Genomic DNA, 23,037 nt, shown 5'->3' on the forward strand with positions numbered 1-23,037 from the left:
GTAGAAGACGAACATCCAGATTCTATTGAATTGTTGGCCCTCCACCAAATCCTTCTGGCACTATATATATTTGTTTCACTTTGAACTATTCTCTTCCCAAGATATCTCTCTCTTTCTTAAATTTATCTTTGCTAATAACTTATTTTTTCTGTGAAAGTCTTATTAGCATGTTAAATTAAGAACACCAATGAAAATGTAATTTGGATTTAGTTTGTAAGTGAATAACTGATCTAACTGTAATTACGTTCAACTGATTGTTTATCTTCGTTGTTTACGTAATTTAATTCCAAAACTATTGCCTTTATCTTAAACTCAAGATTCTTTTGCAAGGTAAAAAGTTTTTTGTTGTGTAATTTCACGTTATACACTAATATAACAATTTTGGGAAGTCTATAGTGCAGAAAAGTTGTTAACGTTTATAGTATATTACTAAATATACTGTATGTACCACACTAATCATTGTATGTTAGCTTTTTTATATCTCTGCTATTTAAACAAAAACTAACGACTTGGCGTGGGATTTAAATTAACTTAAAGTACTGTTAACGAAAATTATTTTCTATTTACATTTACAATTCAATTTAGTTGCTTGCGGATACAAAACAAAATTATGGCCTAGGTTGTTCTGGATGAAAAGCATATATGAATTAGGCTTTTGTGATAAACATCTTCAGAATATTATTTTAATGTCATTTTGATATTACCAAAAGAGTTTTCTCCACCATAAAAATTATTCAGAGATGGAAGGACGGGTGAGGCATGATGTAGAAAGGCTGCACTTGAGGATAGATGCCAACTCATCAATGTTCGTCTTGATTCTGGCCTCACTAAATCCGAAGTTGGGGGACTTCCAGCTGCAGTCGTATCCACTGAAGAACGAGTCGCCTTCACTGAGAATCGTCACTGGCATCGGGGAAGGAACAAGTTTAGAGAGGAACCATCAGGAGAACAAAGAGGTAAGCGACCGCGGCCAGACCAGGTCACCTACAACGATACTAACGAGGCACTGTGTAATGAATACGAGGAAAGAGGGTATCGAGACCCAAGACGGCATTAATTTGCCTAAGAGAAAACAAAGTGCGAGACTTTGTGGAGTAACCGCGGTTTGTCAACATCTACAGAACGGCTCCTTCGGTACAACTTACTGTTCTGGAGTCTAAGGGACACTCCTGCAGACAGACATAATGTACCACGTGATGTCTCCAGCAATGAGAGAGGGCGTTGTTACATCAGACGACAGTTACGTGTCACTGCAAAGCTCACCGCTTATTGATTTTAGCAAAGGAATGCCCTAAACTATTTCCACTGATATCAAAGAATCTTCTTATGAATATTAAATACAAAAATATACTCTACTGGATATATTACAAATGCGTCAATGAAATAAGTTACTGATATTTATAGAGGAGAGTATAGATCTAATACTGCTGAGAGTAACAAGCTAACAAGTCACGGTCGAATATATAGACTGGATTGCTCGCTCGCTAGTAACGTTACATTCAAACGTGTGTATCACGAAAAAAAAAAACTAACTAGCTGAACATAAAATTGATTATTGTTTGACCTTGATATTATTTTTCTCTATATTCTCAACACTCGTAAATAAATATTTACTTGTTAACTGTAATGTAACTAATGACTGACTAACCACAATTATTAAACAAATAGTTGCCCCTATCATGATGTTGTATTAATCTTTATTCATCCAATATATTTTAAAGAAACGTATATATTTATTATTGGTGGTGTAGTTTATAAATATACAAAATACGTATTATGATATATAGGTATTTATATATTTTACGTTATATACTGTTTCAATTTTTTTATTTTTTAACTAAACTAGAACCTGGTGACATAAATCAGAATTTCTAAAGAGGATACTAATATATCTCGTCACCACGTGCCATAATAGTCAATGTGACAGATGCTAGTGCTGTATAAAAGCGCAAGTTCTTCTTTGACTCAATAACAGCGGCATGATATATTTTAGAGATTGGAATAATTTAGAGCACGAAGCATTAAGATTATGTGCTCCTAGACTACAAGAACACTTATATATGTTGTGACTGGCGTATAACCAGGAAATGAAAGCGAAGTATTCTAGATTACACCCAGATCTGATATTTCAGGTAACTTTCCTGAAGTATGATTGGTGCTCACACACCGGAGGTGGAAGCTGAAGACGTGTAAGGCTTGATGGAACACCAGCTAACAATCCTATAAACGTTACGAGTTATTTAGCACAGGATATGTAATATAGAAGGCAGATTGCCTAAAATTCTTAATATATACCCTGTCACATACATAGTTTCTGAGGCCATAAAGTTGGTTGCCGGGAAGTTTAAACATTAGATATCCACAAACTATGACATCTATGACATCAACCGAACTGATGTCAGTTAACCGATGTCAGTTTTCTTGAGATATAGCGCTGCCATTTTGTTACTGCTAACGTAATTGGTTGCTGTCACAGTGTGAGGATTGGATTATCATTATAAGGACAATTTTTATTAATAAAGATGTTGGTGGTTTTTTATATTTTTTTAATACCTCTCTGGTTGTTCATTTTTCTTAATATATCTTACTATCTATAACTGGTTTTTCACAATGTAACTAGTTATATTAGCAGCCATTATATCATTGCTTCAAATGCAATGTAGTTAGTTAGAATTATTTCAGATATCTATCAGTGTTGATTTCGTTTTTTACTGTAATGCTCAGTAGTAATATATTTAGAGTGCCTGCCCTAAACTACCCACGATAAGTTATAATTTAATATGAATCAATAATATGTAATTTATCATACATGAAAATTAACATAATTTTACTTAAAATGTTATAATTTATACTATTACATTATAGATAAATAAATAAATATTTATCTGCATTCATAGCCAGATAATATTTTGAACACAGAGTAAACTTTGAGATAAACACTTAAGGACGAAAACATCTGCTCTTTATCTCCTTCCTATCGTTGCCATCATCTTCTCTTTTGTTCTATAGGAGGAGCCACGTTGCTACAGGAAGTTTCCATATTGATTTATTATCAGTACCTCACCCTCACGTTATCTGGTGTATCCGGAAAGTGTTACTGAGATCTATTCAATTTATTATTTAATAGATTTAGTAGAGATAAGATGTGATATTACAACAAACGCACAATATTTTAAACTTTAAAATTCTTACGTTTTGTGAGAGAAGACGTGGAAAAATGTTGACATGGATTAAAGTAGTCTTTAAGAATCCTTAAATTACAATACGGAGTTAGTATGTTACTATTATTATTTGGCTCCGAATTTCAATAAAGGAGGAAATTTTTAGTATAGAATTCAATTATACAAAAAATTTCTGTTAATATATATATATACATATACACACACATATATATATATATATATATATATATATATATATATATATATATATATATATATATACATATATATATATATATATATATATATATATACATTTTAAACCTAATAATTTTTTTATTGTTTTAATTAGAACAGTTTTGAATTAACTTTGGATAAATGTTAAAAATAGTTATTAATAGTTGAAAATTAACTGTCCTTTTTGTGTTGATAGTCCTTTATGTAGTCCGTAATTCTCGTTTTAAAACTGCAATTGTTAACCTCATGAAACAGAGCATATCCGTTTTTTTCACTTTCATGTTTAATGAATCATACATAAAATAACCAATATAAAGCACAGTTAATTATCGAAAACGAATAACTAAACAGTTCACAGAACTTTCCGCTGAACAAAAACACTGCCTTTTTCCCTAATATACCGAAATCACATTTCGCCAATAAGTTTAAACTCACACTCCCATTAACTGTCAAGTGCTAATTAACCAACCCACCAAACTCTCCCTTAACGACTTATACGCTACCACCCATCTAAATCAAAGGCAAAGGCATCCCAGTTACACCGCAATCATATGGTATATTAAACTTTAATATACCTGATTTCGAACGGTTCATTCTGTTCTAATTAATGAATGACAAAGATTGTTCAACAACAGTAGTATATTTACGTATTAGAATGGAAGTGTAAGATAAAAAAAATGTTTATTGTTAATAATACGAAAAATATACAATGTGAGACAAATTTATACGAGTATTATAAACGATTTGATTGAATAGTGTATAATAACTAGTAAATTTTTTTAATTTATAACGAATTATTTTAATTTCTTTGCCCCATAATTGAAAACAATGTTATGGTTATGTTTTAAAAATTGTTAGTAAGAAATAAAAATTAATTAAAGTAGAAGACCACGTTAAAAAATAATAACTTTAACTTTTCGTTTATAAACGAGGCCAATACACAAGTGTCCTGAGCATAACGTTTGTGTTATATTTATTCATGTTGTCTTACTTGATTGATGGTGACGCAATCCATAAAAAGTGATCATGAAGAGGAAAATAAAATAATGAATCTGATTTTCTGAAATAGCTTTCGAAGTTAAGATAACGCCAAAGTAAGATAGATTTCTGGAAAATATCGTGAGATTCTTTGGACATGAAACTCTATGCAGAATTTTGATAATTTAATATAAATATTTAATAGAGTAAGATATAAAAACTTTAATTAACGCACATTTAAAAAAGCTTTATTATGACGCATTCCCCTGTGCCATCTAGTTTAACAGAAATTAACTACGATGATGAGTTTTGTACTTCAATATATAAGTCGTTTGATAAAGTAACGTGATAAATAAATAAGAAGAAGAACACATAGTTTAAGTGTTTAACAATAAGAGTTTGTAAAGTGTTTGATTGCAACAACCTCAGAGAAATGAAATTACTAATTACTGAAATAATGTAAAAATAAATCCTATTTGAAAAAAGCTAATGATTAATATCTTTGTCTGATAATGACAACATAATTTAGAACAACCACTTATTGTTGCTAACCACCAATATGAACATAAATGTAACACAAATGAATGTAATTGTATACAACGTCCAATTAAAAACTTTTTGTATTAAATACTAGTATACAACAATGTAACAAAGGAACCGGTAGCGATAAAATCATGTTTTACCTAATATAAATAATTTTGACTTCGACTGAGAATTCGTGTGTAATAGGTAGTTAGGATTCAGCAGAGGTCAGATATTTCTTGAACTTCACAACTGTTTGTGTAACGAACAAGAACTCTTTAAGCGTTAGAATCTTGTGAATAAATGTAACACATTAGTAACTTACTAATTCGAATACATTCGGTAAAATTAGATTCACGCATGATCATAGGTTTTACTAATTTCAGGATATTAAACAAAACGCATAGCTACATTATTTCAAGTGCCGTTTACTGTTGATCTTGCCATATATAAGAAAAAGTAATAAGCTCTGAAAAATATTTGAATTTTTACGAAATGGGGGTAACTCACGTGAACTCATTAAACAAAGCATCGTTTCATATGAAACAGTGAGAAATATACTGCGAAAACGCGTTCTTTAACATGATAGAGAAAACGAAAGTAGAATCTCACCTATGTACCATCCGCCCTGCATCGGACGCTCGCTCTTCATAGTATAACGACACCACAATGGTGCTTTTTGAGTGCTGCAGGACTATGTTTTGACGGAAAATATATATACTATAAGATACACAGTACTTTTCCGTTGTAACGACGCTCACACTGAACAGATTCAAGGTATAAATATTATTTCGAAAATTCTTAGGCAAAATTCCATCTACTCACGCCATTCTGGCAACATCTATATGGGTTGTTGATTTTATTCAATGTAGTTAATCCCATGCGTGTACAGGTGAATGAGGATGTGCCTGAAAAATTTTTGGCTTGCGGGACAACAACTTACGTTCCTTAGAGGTCATCTGAAGTTATTCAATCGATTCAACTGCCCCGGCTTGTTCTCAATATAAACCCAGCACATCCGAATGGCGTACCAAATTCAAAAAAGTAATAGTTTTTTTTTTTCCAAAACGCATAATAAGAAACAAGGGTAAATTATAAATACCAGTTGATAGATATCCCCTTTTTTGTCTATTTTGCATCAAATAGGATCGTCTAATATATTAATCAGAGAAAGTACTTATGTATCATAACGATTAACTCTAATTGAAGTTGTCCGGTAAATTATTGAATACATTTTTTTGCATTCATATAATACGTTAAATGGTAATAATTCAGATTACAATCCCTATGGTGTAGAAGGGGTTTTTTTAGTAAGTGAACCTGTGGTGTTCTTTGTCACACTTTCAGAATGAGGTCCCCCATCACTACAAGCTGGTCCACCTTTGAGCATAGCAAAACATTTTCTTAGCCTTATTCCCAAAACGAGATTCAAAGGCAACCTTTCTTGTGTTTTAATTTTAGAAATTGCTGGAAAAGTCTGGCCGCTAGATAAGAATAAGAAATATGAATGGTATTTATTCCACCATCCAAATAACAAAAGGTAAAACAAATGGTAAAAAAACTTGGAATGGACTAGTCACCGCATTCAAAGTAAACAAATAAAAGGTGACTAGCACTATTGAAAATAAACAAGAATCCTTCTTACATCAAAACAGTCTAAATATCACTTAAATAACCTAGGCGGTCCCGCTGGCAGTATCAGCACTTAATTTATTTCTAACCTGAACCAAAGTACACTTTAACAATTTACTACGAGTAAGTAAGGATAAACCTAAGTAAACTATACACTTCAACTAAGTAAACTCTCGTGCCAGTAAGGTTAACTAAAAAACAATCCAATACATTCTAAAATAAAGCCAAACAAATTGAATACTTAAAAATATTTACCCAAACGCATATAAACCTCCTATTCCATATATCTACAATAGGAATTCGTTTTTTAATTTTCATAAATATAACTAATGTAAAATATTTCTACCAGGTCAGTAATGTTGTCCTTTATCAAACAGCCCGGATTTTAATTTAATCTGAAATAGCCTTATGTTTTGGACTGTTTTTTTATGTCCTAATTCGTAAAATATATTAAAAATTTTTGGGCCTAAAAATATAAAATGTTTATTTTACTGAATATATTTTATATTCACTTTTGGTCTAATGTATGTTACTTTTGAAGCTGCCCTTGGTATAGAAGCGAAAATGTGTTTTGAAACATTTAATTTCCCACTACTACGTATGAGTAAATACATATATTAATACTTTAAAAAATAAAAAGGTATTTCACAGAGGCAGAATTTTTTGGAGGCGAAATAGCAGGCAAAGGAACGGTTTCGTGTTTGGATTTAAAAATGTTATGATCCTTATAAAGTTTTTTTGTATGATTTCTAATGGATTTATAGTGGTGGTAGTGTTGTGCCTGCACCCCACACTTCTATACCATAAGTCAGTCCTTGATTGGATTAAGGCCAAAATATAGCATACGTAAAGAGGTCATCGGTTAAAATATTTCCTTAAATAATAGAACGTTCTTATATTTTTTCTTAATTGGGTCTGTAATGATAGATGTGTTGCTTCATGAAGCGTTTTCGCTAGAATTACGGCCCCCAGATATTTTAGATGAAGTTAACTTGACTAATAATCGGGCAGGGACAGGTTAGTATCATGTGATTGAGCAAATTTAAATAAATCGTGATATTTTAAAGTATTAGGGAAAGAGTATTGTTTTTAAGGTCCAAAATAATTAATAAAGTTTGTCTTGTCAGGCAATTTATTTTTCATTCTGTTGTTAATACACCAGGTTTTCCCAAGGACTGCAAATCTTCCATATAATGGTTTGTCCCATATGTTTTTCCCCAAACTTTTCTTGGAGTAATTGGATGGCAACGTCATACGGCAAAATAAGCTAATTATTTTACCGTGAATGGAACATTCATTAAAATCATTTATGAAAATGAAAAATAGTGTTGGCAGGACAATACCGATCCTTCCCTGGGGTACAACCTTTCACAATAAGATTTTTTGCGTGACTGAGACCAGTTTTTGAATTTTTACTTGCTGTGGTTCTTTCTTTTAGAAAACTACTAAACCAGTTTAGCAAAAGGTCCTCTGGTAGATTCTTTGGATAGTAAGTGGAATACACTAATTTTTTACTCTGCATGGTAATCTCCCACGTTGCAATATGTTTATTATCAAGTGGGTTTGATGTTGCTTATAGTCGTGTGAACTTTGATCAGCTAAGATTCATCCATTGACACGGGATATTGGATTTAATTCGTTTTTATATAGCATATTTTTATATTTTTGCTCTTAATTGGCTTTATCAAAAATTTAAAATATTTTTATAGCATTAAGTTTTAATAATTCTTATAGAATTAGTATTATAGAATTTCAAGAGTAACATTTTTATTAACTACATTAGAAAGTATGGATACAATAAATGAACAGTTTTATTGAAGTAATACATTCACTCAGAAATGCTTCACTATCATATTCTTATAGTAATAAATTCTTAATAAAAACAATTGAATTTCTAATTCTATATTAAATGAAAATATAGCAAAGGTGATAAATATTCTGATTCTGCCAAAAGAATGACCGTAACCTTTTAAGATTATTGTATAGAAAATAAAATTTAAAACTTGCCTTTTCTATATCTTGTATTAAGAGCGTAACGTATCCATATTCTTTTACGATTATACTTTTTTGTACAGAATAACTGCTTTCAAAGTATCCAAGCATTGAAGTAACGTATTTATACACGCAGTATTTTACAAAATACAAAACGTACATTTTTATTTCATTACCAATTAATTGTTAAAAATATAACTTTAAGTAGTGAAGTATAGAGAGCTCAAGTACGTTACTTATAACTGAAAATCAATTGATACACATAATTTGTATTCTGCTTTTTGGGATGTAAATCCTTTAGGAGTCGGACATATTTTAATTATAAATCCCCATGGGTGGTTAAGCTTACCTAATCACTGAACTTAAATAATTGTGGTTACTGAAAAATTATTATTTATTAAAACAACTTCCTATTACATAAAACCGTATCTCAGCTATTATTGTAATTTAATGAATAGTATAATTCAGAAAATTAAGTAACTATTACAATTTGTCACTAATATTATATTCAGTAATATTTGAAATATGTACATACATCAAACAGGCCTATTTTTTCTATAATATTTGTTATCAATACATTGTTGTAATTATGTAACTTGTTCTAAAATGATATTACATAAGTGTGCTAACATAAACAGACTTACTGACTGATTCATTAACGCTTAGCAACAACCATAAAAAATAGAGATTGCAATTTGGTACATAGTTTTATCTTGTCTTATTATTTATTATTATTCTTAAAGGATCCAATCGGTGCTATGGTGTGTCAAGGAATGGTACATCATAATAAGCTTTTAATTCAGAAGCAAGATCATTATATATTTACTTTTGTAAAAGAGAAAGGCTAAAAGGAGGTAGATAAATCGTCCCCCAATATTCAGCATCTATGCCTGCAGTAGACGTTTCATACATTATATTAATTCATTGTTTTCCCCCTAATACATTGCACTTAAGCTAAATAACATTTATAAACATTTTATATACATTTTTCGTGTTTATTATTACATATAATTCTACATTATTATTTACCTAAGCAAACTAATTGATTAATTGCTGGGCTTAGATGCTGATTCGAATGCTACTTTCTATGTTACGCAGGTATGAAAATCGTAATTTTAATATACACCAGAAAGAGAACCAGCAGTATCGTGCGTCAGTCACGTATTGAGATTAATCAGTTACTGTAGCGTAAAATTAATTCACTGGTTGTCAGTTTACTGTAATTATATGATACTTTTTTACCTTAAAAAAGATGCTAATTAATTATTTATTATTTATTTATGATTATTTATGATCATACAAGTTACATTTATTTTATAAATGTTTTGTTAACAAACAATTAGTACTATTACTATTATAATGCGTAACGGCTACCTTAGCTTTTAAGGAGTTGTATAAAATAATATGAATCATTTTACAACTATATGATTTTCAACGATCACCATATTTTTATCTATTGGTCCATAAAATATCAAGCTACTAATATAAAAAAATAATTCATTCCATTATACAGCTTCCTTCCTTCTTGTCACAGATCCCATTTCCAGAAAAGATAACCCTAGGCATGTTTCACTACCTTAAGCATTTTTTATTTTATTATAATTAGCCATTACTAATGTGAACGCCATTAAAATATGAATATCATTATTTATATGTAAATACCTCAAGAATGTTACTTTGCTTTAATTTTGTACAGTGTAATCTTTATGAAAAACACTCCCTGATTTAAGAGTAGTATAGTTTATACAAAGAAAGACTTTTTAGGTGGAACGTTATGATTCTCCACACGGCTAAAAATTCTCCAATACTGTAAGACATCTGTCTCACGTCAAGACTATCTATCGTCTGAGTGTTACGTGGAACAGTGTGTGAAAATGGAATACTAAAAATACTTATGATATTGAATACTAATAATATACAACAGAATTGGTTTGAGAAGGATAATATATACTGCCGTCCAACAGTCTTATCTGTGCTGACTTTCAAATTAATTTCAAGTTCTTTATAAGAGAGTGCCTTAATAAAATTAACATACGTGCTTAAGGCCGTAGGGTTTATATCTTTCAAAATATTAAAATTCTTATTAGTTTTCATTTTAAGGATTCATAGATAAGCAACACTCTCGGACGGAATATGATAAAACATTAATTATTAACACAGTCCATACATCAAGTATTAAAACCTACATAAATATTTTCATGCATGGAATTCTTGAAACTCAATATTCTGCTTTTTATTATTTAACGAGTGATAATATATTATTATTGAGTAAATATATGCCATTAAATAAGACATTTCATACAATATGTTCTTATATGAATTAACACATTTCCCATATTTTACTTACACAAATATTCATGGAGTCTAATCCAATTATTATTTTATTCAGAATTATGACAGAGCAAATACATATACTAGTAAAGTATGTTTGCCAAAACGTCATGTAGAAACAAACAATATTATTACTATACAATTTTAGGTGACTATACATTTTTGGCAATATTTTAGAAAATAACTATCATCCGAGAATCTAAAAGGGCGTAAAATTGCACTAAAGAAAAGCTGACGAGCCAAAGCTAATATTAAATTGAAAATATTAAAATAAATACTATCTTCAAATTCTACGTTATGGTCTTTTAGAACTGTAATTACGATACTTTAATTGGAAGTCCGTAACGTCTATATGAACATTCTTTAAAGAAAACAATTTTTTTAAGATGGTCCTCTTTATACACTATGCTAATGTTGTCTACACGAAAATGGACCTTTTTAAGAATCAAATCTTCTCCTTACTACAAACTACATCTGCATATTGGATTTTCGCCAACTCTTAGACGCGACTAAAGCTCTGAGATTATGTTCTAAAGTCCTTGCCCTATATTTACGTATTACCTATTTCAGTAGTATCCCCCATATTACTGCAGCTTTCTACCATACTCTTACATTATAATTATAAAAGAACCAAGTATTTAAGCTAAAACCTATACAATACAATAACAAACTGCTTCAAATGTGCCTCAGATCATGTATAGAACATTTTATTCTTAGGAGTGATTTTGCATACAGATCCAGGAAACTATGTTTACTATTTTCAAAGTGAATGAAAAACGTATTTAAAACGGAATATCGGAAAAATAATTACTTTCCTTATAACAAAATATAAATTAACTTTATAAATAAAAGGTTTTTAATTAATCTAAATATTTACAATACTTATTTAAATCTATCACTTATAAAATAGGTACAGAAAAATCATTATTCAATATTTTTTATGTAACCGAAGTATTAAATTGTTTATTTAAATTAATTATTACAAATAAAAATGTCACCTTGTAGTATATTGTTTTTTAACTCATAATTTACATGACATAAAACTGCAAATTAAAAATATATATATAAATATGTTTGTCTGTGTTATAATGTAACAGTACGACTAAAATATAAAAAAGTACTGAAAAACCTAAATATTTAAATTAACTCACCAGAAAATATATTAGTTTGATCAACTATACGTTACTGAATGTGGTCATCGTACGTAATGGTTAACGCGTTTCTCATACCACATTACCTACCGACGAACACAATGCTTTACATTTCATGCACAACGGTTACATTCCACAATGTTACGTAGTTCATAGCAATAAACCGTGTTACAACGCTATAATTCCGTTCCCCTTTCTTAAGTCAACTGCATGATATAACGATATGTTTATATAATAATACGATAGTAAATACTAATACTTCTATTACAGTTTCTTTAAATCAGAAATTTTTCCAAACGTGAAGATATAATTTGGGTTATGTTTAAGGATATAGCCTAATCAACTCATTTAAGTACAATTAATTCTTTTGAGAATATAATAGACAATGATTAAAACAGATTAAAGTAAAATTCATTCATTTAATGGTGCATAACACAAATATAGATACAATAAAATAATATACTAATTATGTAAAATTTATTTTAATTTTCCCTTCACGGACAGTACAAACAAAAGAATTTAAAAATGTTGTCTATGTATTAAAATTGTTTTGCAACCGCAAGTTCTCGGTCTATAGATTCCTTTGTTTCTTATTATACTGTAATTTAATAATAGTGATGACGTAATTAGAAAGTGATTAGTTTGTTAACATAGTAGTGACGATAATTTTATAATACAAATGTCCCAAATAATGTTTGTGGAGATTAATATATACAAAAAATACTATAACAGTTTATTTAAGATAAACTTAAAATTCTAAATTTTTAATAATTCCAGTGTAGAAATAATTTAGATTTGTATGCTATTTTTTTCATTTATTTTTCATACGTTTTACAGATTGCCTAATGATACTGAAACTATACTCTCTGCCGATAATGTTTTGCATAATCTGGTCATAAAACCAGGGAAAATTGGCAGTTAAGACTTCAGACGCTTTGAAAGTTTAGGCGTTGGGAACTTTTTTAATTAGCACCCATGCACGGCTAACTCACAATAACATTCTTTCATTGTAGTTTTGAGACAATTTTACCTTATTTTATTTATAAGAGTCCAAAATATGTACTCGATATGTAATGTAAAATATAACGTCCTCCTCTCATAAATATGCTATGGACTAAGTCAGCTAAAAGTAGTAACTAATTACAAGAATCACGTCCTGAATTTTTAAGTTGATAGAAAATCGGACTTATAGCATGTTGTAAAGGTGAAAAGAATAAAACCTAACACTTATTAGGTGTAAGAATAATTAGTGATAACTTAGATTTTTGTGATTAAAATGGTCTAGCTTTATCCAGTTATAAAATTGTATCTAGGAAATAACTTGTACCTAAGTCAGTACATGGAAACACCATAAATAAAAGGATAACCATAAAGATATAAGTCAGCAACAGTTAATACATTCTTTAGTCTCGTCATGGTTTACATAAATAGTTGCAGTTTAAATTGCATTGTTTGTGAATGAGCAACAAGGCTATTTTGCTGATATTTAATCCGAAACATTATTTTGGGGTCTTGTTGTAACAAAGTACACAGGCTTTATAGGATGAGAGCGTATAAAATGTATCCAGAGACATATAAACGACGTTTTTCCTTTCAACCGTGATACGAAATTATAATCCAAATAAATTAGTTTTTAATATAGGATTCCTATCAGATAACAAATATAATAGAAACGTCTTGTATAATAAGTATTACTTTGGTTATCCGTACGAAACGTAACGAAACAGGTTTCTAATGAGGATAATACTTTTGAATTTACAAACAAATTGGATGAAAATATAATGAATTAAATTAGTCCCTTACTCAAACTAGTAATTCCTTTTTTCCCGACACATAAAAAACAATCTCAGAACTGAACATGTCAATAGTTAAAAGGCTATTGAGCCTTATATGAAAATAAAATACCGAAATAGTGTTTTTATGTGATTAAAATTCCCATTAAAAACAAATAATAATAAAATACGAAATTGGCTAAGGAGTAGTAAGGACTGTCACTCACGGGTTATAAAAAGAATAAATTGTTTTGTAAAGAAACTCAGTGTTTTGGTCACATGTCATCTGTAGAGAGAAGCAGTCACAAAACAAATCGTTCTGGGGATAAATATTAAGTTTTTTTATGGGGCAAATGCGTGGAAACATGTACCTTAACCCATATTTATCCCAATTCATACAAATTAACTTTCATGATTTCTGCCAAAACACTGCTAAAGGACATTACTCAGTCATAAGTGATTGTTTAAAATGCAACGTGGAGAAGATACTTAAAGAGCTTATTAACCTAAGGAACAATATAATTTTTATATTTTTTATATTTAATTCCTCAATAGCATATAAGAGATACGATATACGACACCGTCACTTGACTTAAAATTGACTTTGGTCAACCACGTGGCTGTGTCTGATTTTCCGGCATATACATTTCCGATCTCGGACATCTGATTTTACAGAGTTAATGTCTTCGTAATATTTACAAACCAACACTATGTTTAAATATGCATGGTAATATCATATGTACATTGCGCCTTGAAATTGTTTGACTGTGTTACCAGGCTTATGCCAGAATTTCCACCTGTACCAACTTTTAGAACTTTATTTATTAAAACTTGAAATGTTGGATAATGCTATTATTAAAAGAAATTATTTCTTTGTGAATTTTATCTCGGTTTTTACTTAAAAAGCTATTTATTTTACTAAATAAAATTTTAAATCTTTAAACATTATAGATAACTGTTTATTGATTCTGTTACACGTAGGCCTACTTCAGTAATTTTGTATGCTCTGAATGGGACTAGACCAATTCTCCAACCATCAACTCCTGTTATCCGGTCTATCACTGATTGAATGAATGAAAAGTCACCGCAGTCCATGACAGTTCAACGTCTAATGTGTTTTTGGTACACTGCGGAAAGATATTTTATAAATGCAATGGGGTATAATCGGTACACCCTTTAGTACCGTAGTAGCAACTGAATTGTTTTCTGTGCGTGTTTTTTTATATACCACAAGCTAATAATCTTTTACAATCTTTGGAGTTACCCATGTTCTTTAATATAAAATGTTTACGGCAGATATTTATACGTTAAGTTTTTATTGCAATATGTATTAAATCACTACAAAGCAATATAAAAAAATTATAAACCGGATGATCACTAAATAGAGAGATAATGGAATCCTCAGATCAACAAAGTAACGTAGAAGGAATAATCAGGTCAGTCTGTCTGAGGCAAGACAAAGCAGCTAGTAATGAGACAGACTAATTACTGGGTAATTTGTTCAAGTGATCCATTTTCTTTATGAAATTAAACAAAGCTAACATCTAAGTGTTATATTACATTGTAGAGGTACCTGAAACCAAGTATTTCATGACAAGCTTCACTGAGGTTGCATGAAACATTTTTAGTGTAGAGCTACATGAGTTATTTGCCATATCTTAAAATGTCATATGTTTGTATGCAGGTAATTTAAAAATCTATTTATACTATCATATTGTTATTTAAATCATGGTTACCAATTATAATAATGTAAAGTTTCTCTGATGATCATTGCCCAAACGAATCCCACCCAATGACATGCGCCATCTTGTTGCCTATATAGACATTGAAACCATTGAAAAGTCAACATGTAAGTTTATTCTCAGGATACCGTGAGGACAGTCTGACTATTAGTCAGTCCTGAGTATTAGGCTTCGTTAATTCTCAGCCATAACCGTAGGAGTATGACATATCACGGGTAGTGTTACAGGCTTCGCTGAGGTTGCATGCAAAGTTTGAAGTCCATAACTTATTTAATATTTAAGATGTCTTGAGAACAGACACACATACAATCGTACGGAAAATAATGTTTTACATTCATCTTCCAAAAAACAGAGGATTTGTCCGACCAGTTAAATACCACTAATCACCATCATAGAACATACCTCTCCACGTATCAATAAAGTTTAAATTAAAATGTAATTTATATTTAACACAATTATAGAATGACTCCATACATTATGATTCCAAAATTAATAACTATGCAGTCGACGGAACCAAACAATACACTGCAAACGCGTTTTCTCATTAGACTGAAACTCAGTTCTGCCAATAACTGTTACGTTACACTCCACATTAACTGTCAAGTGTTAATTAACCTCTCACATTAACAACCACCTACCTACTACTCGCTGTTAGGCAGCATCAAACAAAATAGCTTTCCGGTCACGAATCTCATTTATATACGCATATCTCATTTCAAATATCTAATAATAAAGATTTTCAAAAGAATGATTGCGTACTAAACTGCTAATTTGATCCCTATTTGATTGATATTATAATAAGCATAATATTTAAGGGGTAAAAATTATGGATTACCTTTGTTAAGAAATAATGTCTTGATATATTTCTGTTGTGATGTGAATACACAAAATATTGTTAACTTTTCACGTGTATATATTATATAAACGTGTATATTATTACGTTTCTGGATTACCTTTTCATTTATTTATATGTGGCAATCTTAAAAAAATTATAAGTTTATACCTAAATGAAATAATATGAAATGACTCATTTCTTTTTTTTAAATACCTGCATTCCTTTTTCATTAAAATATTATAAGTTGTTAATTTGTGATATAAAACAAATGTGGAGTTTCGATTTCCTCACCCTTTATAAATTTTGAATTATCTAAAATTATTATCCTGTAAAAACATAAGCTGTAGAATAAATGATTACCTATAATGGTTTAACTATTTACTAATAATAATTACCAAATCGGATTGTGAAACATTTAAATGATAATACCAAGAGTCAAAATGTAAAATAACAATAAGTTAGAAAGAATGTTATCATTCAGCTTCCAAGCTTGGCCAAGCATTGCATTATTTAAGAAAAGCCTGAGATTGTAAATGTTTCCGCTACGGATAAGAACGGTTAGCTTTTTCGGCTTAATTCTTTGAAATACATCTTCCTTTAGCTCTAAAATAAGGAGAAATTTGAATTTTTCCGCCATTGCTCCGTATTAAAGATGTGTTAATCTGTCAGTAATATATAATATTACGTAAATATGTATTATATAAGACATAAAAATATACTTTCTTACAAATATACTTAATTCCATACATAAAAGTGGGTTTAATACATGATAGGTAACTATAGACTAAAGTAATGTTTTACTAATAAGCACTGTGCATCTTCATTTAATATATTATAGTAGTAAACTGAAATATGAGTAGGAAAATCACAGTCTCATGATAAATCTTTCTTTAAAAAGTGTTTGAAATTACATTAAAGCTCACCAATCAACTTATTAAATATTGTTGTTAAAGCGTTTGGCATAATCAAAGAGTGCTGATAGTTCAATACAAAAACTGTTAATTCATGTAAAAAAATAAATTTTGTACATGTGAAGAGGGAGGGATTATGAAATAATGAATGATGGTCCCTCACGAAGAATGTGTTGAACATATTTGAAAGAACTGTCTATTCTGTAACTTCCAGTAAGAACGTTTATAAGTAGTTACAATTATCTTTTAAAATTGTGTTACACTCTAACAATCACCCTTTTGAAATCAAAAAATGCCTTGTAGCTGGAGTATATTATGCTCTCTTAATGCGATTTATTTCACTAAAATTATTTTATTACTTTGATATGTCCACAGGACATTTTGATATGTCCACAGGACATATTATAATCATTGTGCCTAGTAATCTTCTTCCTAAGGAAATTATAGTTTTTTTTTTATTTCCATAAAGCTCATTACTTCCTAAGTTCACCTTTCAAATACATTCTGTGTATTATCATAACCTTGTATACAACCGTTTTACTATGTTCTTCAACAACTTTATCTCTACTTAGATAAAAAAATCTTATATTTGTACTGTCTTTAGAAATAATATATTAGAGGACTAGAGGGCCATCCTTTAAAAAAGAAAATCACTATTCCATCCAATAAGAAATTGCATCACATGTCATTTAAATGTATAGAATTTTTGACGTGACAACGTCTTAAATTAGGTTGCGGCTCGGAGTCACTCATGAAAAAGTGTAACGCCCGGTAACGTTACGATGCCCGTCCAGTGGGTCCGCCGCACGGGATAAAGCAGATAACTGTGTGTCCGCCGCACGGGATAAAGCAGATAACTATGTTTATTCGTGAAAATGTGGAGTGCTTAGATTCGTCATTTACAACAACTACAACAATAAAGGTAAATAATTGTACACTGATATTTCATTATCGTAAACTATGATTGATTGATTAATTGTTAGATTGACACAAAAGTTGAGAAACTGAGTTTATAGGTTATGTCATACTATTGACAAATGTTGATAGTGTTAAGTAAATTATTAGTTTAAATAACTCTGTAATCAATCGTAATTCAGTCGATTGAGAAGAAACAGCGCGTATTGCTAGTCAAACATTTAAAATAACAAATTATAACCTCTAACCTGTCATAACAGTGCGACCAAACAAACGAACTAAACCGACCAATCACCACGCGCGGAGTTAGAATTTAACTGTGTTTAGCAAGAATTTCAAATTCCAATTTTAGTAAATGTTTTATTCAACTTTACCATTTACAATAACAAATTTTAATTAATTTCAAATTATGTACAATGTTTTAGTAAACAAAATATATTTCTATAGTTAAAATTTGTGCAATTCTTATTTTCATTCAATTCCTTGTTCCTATTGTGCAATCATATCAATAAATATTCTACCGAGAAAAAGACGTTGTCACGTAAAATCTTCGCCCGTAAAACCGACTTTACAGGCAACCATAATTTTTTTTACGGCAACAAATTACTTATCGCTTTTTTACGTTTATTTTATTTCATTTATATCAATGTTGTAGATTTTTATTGGTGGGTTTGCAATAGCAATATACAGTAATTTGTTAGTGTCATCAGCTCAACATTTGTTAGAATTAATCGTAACTGTACATTAAATTTCCTATCAATATTCCTATATCTTGATAAATTCCTATATCCTTCCTAATGTAATAATTTTGTTAAATTAAATCCGAGATGGACATATACATACTGCCATTTTTCTAGACATACACATAAGACATATATAAATCTGAATTTGGACCTTAAATTAAACAACATTTACAAAATAATTAAATTTTGTAAAACATTAATACTTATAAACATTGTGTAGTTGCATGGTACTGTCTGATAACAGACATAGAGTTCATATAATATATAGGTTGGGGTTATGTAAACCGTATCCTGTATGGGATTACTACTGTTACATACAGCGTTACGGTCATCTCAAGAGCAGGTTTTTAGCCGATACACTATTGTAATGTTCACATTAAGAACATGCCTTTTTATTTGTGTTTATTTTTAACATCCATAAAACTAATAATCTATCTAGAAACAATCACCTTTCTTTCTAATACTGCCAATTATAAATCTGTGTTGTAATTAAAACAAAGAATTTTTAACAGTACCATTAATATAATGTATTATATTTCAAGAAGAAAACAGACACATTCGTTATTTACCAAGTACTAATTGTCCTCGAAAAGACATTTACTCTGGATACAGTATTTATACAGAATGTACAAACAATGTTAAACTCCGTGGTTGTCTCCTTTACAAGGCAAGTAGTTTGTAAATGGACATTAAAGTGTTATATTCTGTTCTTGTCATACGTATTTACTTAAGGCACACTCAACAGACAATGTATCAAGTACAATGTTTGAGGAGCATTTTCAAAGATATCTGATTTAACTTGATAGCACAGTGTTTCGTACATTAACACATCCAGTTTTGACACATAGTCGCTTGTTGTAAAGGCTGGAGTCAATGACATTGATTTAAGTTAGATTTTAAATTATATGTTACTAATATTTCGAAGGTAAACTATGATTATTAAATTTAAGCCCTAGTAAAATATACAATTAAATTGAAGTAGATTTCACAGCCAGATACACCCTATTCACTGTAGCTAACTTTTAATTTAAGTTTATTGTTTGTAATAAATACAATTTAACTTTATTATACTGTTATATATAATTGATTTAAATTATACATTTTTTACTGGTAAAGCACTGATTTGTTATTTATAACATCGGAACTAAAATTCATGTATACAGAATATTATATTGGAACTAAAAAATATTTATTTTGAATTTCTACCACAGTTTATTTTTTTAAACACACAACACAGAAAAACTAGTGTTTAAATTTTAATTCTCTGAACCCTTCATCAGAAACACACTCATTTAATGTAGCAAAGTAACAGAACCCAAACCAAGAATTCGTATTCATTTATAAAAATATTGGTTTAAAAAGTAGATTAAGTAGTTATGTTTTTAGCCTTGCATTCTCTTATATACTGTAATGATTAAGCTACTAAAGAAATTATCAATAGATTACCGAGTAATTAGTAACACTGCTTCTTAGCCTCAGAAAGGACTATTAGTATATATATAGTTCTTATTACTTTTGCGTTCGGGGAATCGGTATTTTCCTTTCCCTAATTAGTATCGGGTAACGTCACTGTTTACTGCAGATTTACTTTATTTTGACATTGTAAATCAAATTAAGTACGGAATTTGTGCACTCATTATTAACAGAGAAGGACTATTTTTTTATTAAAGAGGATTGCCCTAGTATGAATAAATATTTTGGTTTTTTCAGATACACTCGTATACCAGTATATGATTACGAAATCGTTTTGGATACCTTACATATAGAAAAGACGAAATTTCAAAATGAATATTTAAATCATAAGATTAATACTACATACCTGAAAAATATTAGATTTAATTACTTTGAACTCAGGATGATTTCCAAATTGAGGTAATATTGAAATAAAACCTAAAACAAAATAACAAGATGGAGTACATTGATATTAACGTTTCAAATCACTATTATAACATTCAGAGTTACTGTGAGAAGTTTTCTAGTTTATATCAGGGTTTCAAATAACGCTTCTCTTGAGAGACATGGAGCAACGATACATAATAACTGGCCGAGATTTAGTTTGCTTCCGATAACCATCACTTACCTACATTACTAAGGAAAATATAATTGTTCATAGCAACAGTCTGAGGGACATCTATGTTGATGACTATGAGGAGTTCTTACCTGGAAGATATAATCATAATTAAAAGTACATATTTATTTCTTAAATTAATTTACCACTACATCATCCCAGAAATCCTTTACAAAGTTTTTCTGCCTACATTAGGACAATAAGTTACACGAATAAGTATAGCTGTCTTTGGAGATATCTTTACAAATGTCCTTGTTTAAGTTAGGGTTCCAGATGACGATTCTCTTGCAGTCGTTGGAAAAGTTAACAACTAGAGAAGATTTAGTTCATAGATATATAAGTTAAATAACCAAACTAACATAAGATCGGAAGACCAAATACCTGTCAAATGACTTCTACTTACATTCATTAAAATCCTTTAAATGTCAATAACCTAATTTAATTTCAATAAATGTATATATATATATATATATATATATATATATATATATATATATATATATATATATATATATATATATATTTTATTCTTTTCATGTTAATCCCTCTTGGATATCTTGTAAAACATGACAATAAGAATCAAACGGAATAGTTTATGTGGCTATCCAGATACTTAGATATTTTTTTCTCTACATATTTACCTCAGAGATACTTACTTCGCATTTATGATAGCATTTCGAGTTATGTTGTAGTCTTCGGCATTCACTATAAGAAGGAAGAGGGAATACAGATCCGTTTCAATTTTAGGTAAATGATCAAGTACAGATTATGTTTAACATAACGTAAAACAACGAAATAACAATTTTTATCAAAACACAGTTAAAATTACAATTACAGCTTTAAAATTAGATGTCCGAGTAGTAAAAGCAAAGTTAATTCTAATTATATCAATATTAATTTATAAAAAAAAGTTGTTCATATGGACTATTATTAAAATAATGTATTGTATAGAATAATGCATAAGTTTTACACGGAACAAAATTGTACTAATAGTTTAGATTTTACAAATGAAGTTATATTTCTTGTGAAATTAAATTTAACAAGTAGGATATAAAGTCAAATACAACGCCCGCACAGTTCATGACTAATGGTGGAACCCTATACTCAGCAAACATTAAAGGGGTGGAAATAATTTTGGAAATTGAAGTTGAAAGACGTAAAGGTGGTCCATATTCGTTTACTCACCATTTCAAAACTTTCGCATGTGATTCATCATGTCCCCTCTCCATCACAGATAAATTTCACACACAGATGTTATTTTTGTATTACTGTTCCATATAATGTTTGTTAAACAAAAATGTAACGAAATTACAAGCTCCGTGCATTTGTAATATTTAACACTATTGGATTACGTTACTATCACTAAAGCATAAAGAGAAAACGTTTCTTATATCACTGGATACGTTTTGTCCGATCAACGTGTTTGTCGTTGCGAAACATCAACTAAGGTTTTACAGTTGACACATCCGTTTCGGCTCAGAAGTAAGAAAAGTAGATGACACATGTGCCCGTTATCTCTAAATGTCAAACTGATAATTCCTTGGTTTTCATGTTATATAGGACAAGTCTGGTTGGGAAATAACACTCAATGTGAGCTCTTTAATATAATCTTAAACAGTCTAACATTTTAAACCCGTTAATTTTGAAATTGTACATGACAAAAGTGCTTATAAGTGTATACATTTCTATATCAAAATGTGGAATTGATTTAGTTGTAAAATCCGGATTTGTGCTAATTACACAAATACAATTTTATCGTTTATTTACATGCTTCCATACATTTATTGCTACCATCTTATAACCATGCATGTTATCAAGAAATACGTAAGAATAAATGTAGCTTGAAACTAATTTACAGTTTTAAGAAAATTGTCATATTTGATTTATGTTGTTAAATACCCTGGATAAAGTATTTGAACAAATGTGAAATGGTTTTTATTATTAAGTCCAGCTAACAAGCACAAATAAACTAAATAATAATATATTCATCGTACCAAGCTTAGACTGAATATATCGTACAACGATAGTTATCGTGTTCTCAATGATT

The sequence above is a fragment of the Homalodisca vitripennis genome, chromosome 2, assembly GCF_021130785.1.
Source record: "Homalodisca vitripennis isolate AUS2020 chromosome 2, UT_GWSS_2.1, whole genome shotgun sequence".
In the NCBI taxonomy this organism is placed as follows: Eukaryota; Metazoa; Arthropoda; class Insecta; order Hemiptera; family Cicadellidae; genus Homalodisca; species Homalodisca vitripennis.